Source organism: Microtus ochrogaster, unplaced genomic scaffold (assembly GCF_000317375.1).
Source record: "Microtus ochrogaster isolate Prairie Vole_2 unplaced genomic scaffold, MicOch1.0 UNK18, whole genome shotgun sequence".
Taxonomy (NCBI): Eukaryota; Metazoa; Chordata; class Mammalia; order Rodentia; family Cricetidae; genus Microtus; species Microtus ochrogaster.
The window spans coordinates 5,905,269-5,910,615 of NW_004949116.1; the positions used below are offsets into that span (position 1 = coordinate 5,905,269).

The 5,347-nt window shown below is 43.7% G+C and overlaps 1 non-coding gene across 1 annotated transcript; it reads right to left on the reverse strand.

The window, feature by feature from the left end:
- Positions 1–238: 238 nt before the first annotated feature.
- Trnay-gua lies at positions 239–310 on the reverse strand. Its single transcript has one exon. It is a non-coding gene; the product is annotated as a tRNA-Tyr (tRNA).
- Between the last annotated feature and the right edge of the window lie 5,037 nt (positions 311–5,347).

Sequence of the window (5,347 nt, forward strand, 5' to 3'; positions counted from 1 at the left end):
ATGCACACTTTAAAAGGAAAAAGAAAAAAATAATTAAATTTTGTAAGTGAAATTTGAAGCTTGGATAGGAGGGACTTGCAGTTCTGGGTCTGTGGCACTCGATGACACAGTTTTAAATCACAATGAATTTTCTCTGAGATTTTAAGAAGTGCAGTACCCTAAGCTTTAGGATTAGAATAAAGAATGAGTTTTCAGCACTTAGCCTTAGTAATAAAAATAATGATAATAATAGAAAAGCAGGGGGCACCTGGATTTGAACTAGGGACTTCTTGATCTACAGTCAAATGCTCTACCCCTGAGCTATAACCCCTAATGATGACTAGGATCTAAATAGTGCCTATACCTGTGTATATATGCTCATCATATCTATAAAATATTGCTATGGGTATTCATTCAACTGTGATTCCCAGGAGCCACCAAACTTGCCTAACTACAAATTTACCTCTACAATATAAAACAAACAATGGGTTCTCTTTCCAATCTTGAGCTTTTTGGGACAAGACTGGCACCGGCACTGATGACTGAACTGATGACTGATAGGGTCTAAAGAGTCAGTCCTCAGCATGGGGGCCATGGGAGAGGGTAGAAGGGGAGGGAAGAGGAAGGGAGGGAAACAGAGAAAAATATAGAGCTCAGTAAAAGCAATAAAATAATAATAATAATAATAATGAGGAAACTTATTTTAAAACAACTCTGGAATTAAAAAAAAAGAGGCAGTACTCTGTCCTCTGTGCCCTTCATAGCAGGCATCTGGCAACAGAATGTCAAAATTAACATGCTTCTCAGGCACACACAGCATTAGGAACTGAGTTCATTCTTCATCACTGGGTTTAGGACCCTTTACTCAACCATCTTAAATTGTCCCCTTGCCTCAGTGCAAAGACCATACCAGGAGCTATGTGGATAGATTTATACACTCTTAAGGCACTGGGACTGGGGGGACTGGAACACAGATTTGAGAGGGCAGTAACATCCTCTACAACTCAAGGACTTCAGAGTTGACTGATGGGGACCTTGAGGATTGGAACAGGTGCTGAATCGCTCCTCTGGGGACAGTCTACAGATTTTATGTCCCAGAAATCATCCAGGGAGCTGGCTATAGACATCACTTGATATTAGGAATAAGATTCTGATGGCAGTCCAGAAACCCCTTGGAAGAACTCCTGCCCCAGATCTAGACCTGCTGTCTACACTCTGAAGGAAGAAGTAAGAACTACAACGTAAGAAGAGTCCAGCATAGGCATCTCATAGTGGCACCTAGTGTTGGCCCAAAGTGCCAGGATTTAAGTAGGGATCTTGCTAAATGCTCTGAAATGTGTTCTAAACTAGTGGCTTCTAATTTTAGGGTGCATCAGGGTACCAGAAACAAACTCAGAGAGTAGGTCTATTGGGAAAGGGGAACATTTCAATGAGGGAGGTCAGTACTAGCAGGAAGGCACTGGCAACGTGCCAGTCCTGCATCTGTAGGTAGCACCTGGCTGGTGTCTGACCTTGTGACCAGGGAGTCTGAGAGCTGGGAGTAGGCTGGTTTACTCCAGGAGTCTGACTGGGGACCTGGGGAAGTGACACAGCCAGACCACACACTAAGCCACTTCAGGTGTGTGCTCACCAGGATCTAGCTTTTGTATCCTTGTTCACTATAAATCTAGACTCCACATGGAGTGCTGCACGTCAGAACCTCTTGCCTGAAGCTTTTCTTGTGGGTGGAACAGGTGTGCTCTGTGCCAAAGCAACCCGAGTCCTCCAGAAAAAAGGATACTACTTTCCCTTGGAACCTCGAGAAGGAGCTTCAACCTGTTCACACTCTTGATTTTGGTCCAGTGAAACAAATTTTGAATATCAGTCCTCCGGGCCTATAAGAAGATAAGTTTGATTTGCTTTAAGCTGGGAGCTTTAAATGGATTGTTGCATTCTTACAGGCAAAACATTGAAGTTCTGGTAGTCTGACTTTGGAGGACAGTAGTTTCTCAAAGAAGGGGCTTGTTTTGACATTCTGGAGCCTTGCCTTTGGGAGAAATAGCTTTCCATGGTAACTTTACAGTTTAATTTCATGTCTTCCTGTTGTTAATCAGAGATGATATTCACTTTTATACTCTGAATTGATTGTTACTTTTATGGTCTCTTTTTGTGGAACAAAACAGAGCAAAACAACCACAGAAAACCAGTAAGTAAACAATGATGGAGGAAGGTCATTGGTTAATTAAATAAAGAAGCTGCTTGCCCTGATAGGTTAAAACAGGAGGGAGGAGTAAACAGAGCAGAATGCTGGGAGGAAGAGGAAGTGAGGTCAGACTCCACAGCTCTGCTCTCGGGAGCAGATGCCTCAGAGAGACGCCATGCTCCCCGCTCCTGGGAAGATACACTCCCGGTAAGACCGGTGCTCACTAAGACCGGTGCTCACAGATTATTAGAGATGGGTTGATCGGGATATCAGAATTAGCCAGTAAGGGCTAGAGCTAAAGGGCCAAGCGGTGATTAAATGAACACAGTGTCCATGTAATTATTTCGGGTAGAGCTAGCCATGTGGGCGGCCGGGTGCCGGGACGCAGCCCGCCGCTCCTATTTCTACAAAACAAGGTAGATGTGACTTTGAACCAAGGACCTCTTGACTGGCAGCTAAATGCTGCTCTAAATTCTAATCCCAGTGTATTAAACACATCCTAATTGGCACTTTTAACTCTTGGCAGCACACCTAAGAATCCAGTAACTTGTGGAGGCTTTAAGTGTGGGTTGAGTTGTGTCTTGAATCCATATATATTAAAGCTCTGTTCCTGGTGAATGTGATCTAGTTAGAATTAGTCACTCAGTCATAATCAAGTTGTTCTAACTCAATAAGGTGGGTGTCTATCTAGAAAGATGAGGGGGGACGCAATCAGGAAGAAAGGCTGTAGTGTTGTAATAGGAGCGGCGGGCTGTGTCCCGCCACCTGGCTAGCTTTACCTGAAATAATTACACGGTAACTATGTTCTTTTAAACACTGCCTGGCCCATTAGTTATAACCTCTTATTGGCTAGCTCTTACTGATCTAACCCATTTCTAATAATCTGTGTAGCCCATGAGGTGGCTTACCAGGGAAGATCTTAACCTGCGTCTGTGTTGGGTGGGAGAATCATGGTGACTGCCTGACTTGGCTTCTTTCTCCCAGCATTCTGTTCTGTCTACTCCGCCTACCTAATTTTCTGTCCTATTAAAGAGCCAAGGCAGTTTCTTTATTTAACCAATGAAATTAACACAAAACAGAAGACTCTCCCCCATCACTGTGGGAATAGAGACAGAGATGGGAGTGGTGCATTTACAAGGTGAGGTGAGCCAGAGATGCCAGCAGCTACCGGGAGATGACTTGATTCCAAACTGTTAGCTTCCAGAGCTATGAAAGAATAAATTTCTTTTTAGTCACCCAATTTGTGGTGACCTCTAATCACAGCTCTAAGAAGCTGATTCCTCCTTCTAGTAAGGTGATATGGCCTCTGGTCCTGCAGACTGCTCCCTGTCTGGTCCTCATCTCATCAGACTTGGGCGAGCTCCCGCAGGGAGAGAGCATGCCTCATTAGTGGAGACTTCAACAATCAGCAGGTGTCTTTTCTTACCAGAAGAAGGGAGCATCTCACCCAGAACCTCACTGTCCTTAACCCCGCAGCCTGAACCCAGGGTCCACATCCCAGACTCTTTACATATTTTTGATTTTATTTTTTAGGAAGAAAGAGATTACAAGATGTTATTTCCAGGAACTGGAGAAGGAATTGACCTCTAAGGAAATAAACCCCACACAACTAATAAAAAGTGCTTCTGAAGACAGGAGGTTGTTGCGGAGTGGCAGAGCTCCTGGTTTGGGGGTGACAGAGTTTCTGGTTTTGGGTGGGCCATAGTGAAGGAGTGTGGTATGAAATAAGGATGCAGGTTCAGGGTCAAAACTGAGTGAGTGCTTATGGATGACTGTTGTAGGAAGGCTTGCAGCTTGTGGTTACCCGCCTGCTGGGGTGTGGCCTCTTATACTATATACCTGGAGGCCTCTCTGCATCCAGCCTTTTTCCCTCCTATTCATGGGCTGCTTGTTCAGATTGTTGGATTGCTGGATTCGACCTATATCCACCGTTCAAGCAGAGAATTCTGATTTGTGAGCTTACCCCTAAATAACTATCTATTTCTCATTTCTGAGCTAGTGTGGGATTTCTTTCAAGCGTCCGTTCATTACTTGGTTCGTTCACCACTTGGCGCCCACGTGGATTTAAACTCCACGCCTACTGGGTGGGCAGCCTGGCCGTTCCACTGCCCAGATGGGCTTGCTTTTGCCTAAGTGTTTTTTTGTGGAATCCCCGTCACAGAAAGAAAAAGTTAGTTTAGCCAACTAAATATTTTTGTTCCTGACAGACAAATCTAAAACATAAGAATACAAAACTGCTAAGAAATAGAAGGACAGGGGGAGAAAGATAAGCACAAAATAAAGCAATTAATGAGCAATGAACCTCTGCTGCGGAAGAATTCTACACAGAAGTGAGGAAGAAATGCGCGACAAACATTACAGCTCAGGAGAGAAGTCAGGTGAGAAGAATGACTGGAAACAAGAATTAGAAAGGCATCAAACACGTTGTATTCAGTGACCAGGAAGCTCCTACACTGAACAAGGGGTAAACAAATGAGCAAACAGTGCTTGCATCAACCAGGAAAAAAATACAACGAAATTTCAGGACTCATAATACTCATTGGCAATCCTAAATGTGAATGATCTTAACTCTCCTATTTAAAAAAATGCAGAATAGCTGACTGGATTGAAAAAAACCAGAGCCAACTGGGTTTTTTTTTCTGCAAGAAACACACCTCACTGGCAAAGACCCATCCAAAGTGAAAGGACAGAAAATAACGTACCAAGTGGTAGCTGAAAGCACCTAGAATATATTTAAGCTAAAATAGTTGAAAGCGACAAAGAAGCACTGTCATTAAGAAAATAAACAAGTCATCCACCACATAGATAGAATGATAGGAATACATACACCTGGTGCTGATGCACCCAATTTCATAAAACTAACTACTGGGCATAAAGATTTGGATAGGCTGAGACAGTGACGGTGAGTGCCTCCAGCACACCACTGTCTTTGAAAGACAGATCAGGCAGACCAGAAAAATGAAGAGAAGGGCTCCAGTGGCACAGGCATCAAACCCCACGCACACAGAGTTGCAGCCCTTGACATGTCAATGTTTCAGAAAGAAAGGATGCCTTACACACCTGGAGGATAGTGCTGACTTTAAAATGGTGTCCAAAAGACACTTAAGGTCATGCTCAACTTCCTTAGCGATCAGGGAAATGCAAATCAAGACAACTTTAAGATACCATCTTACACCTGTCAAAATG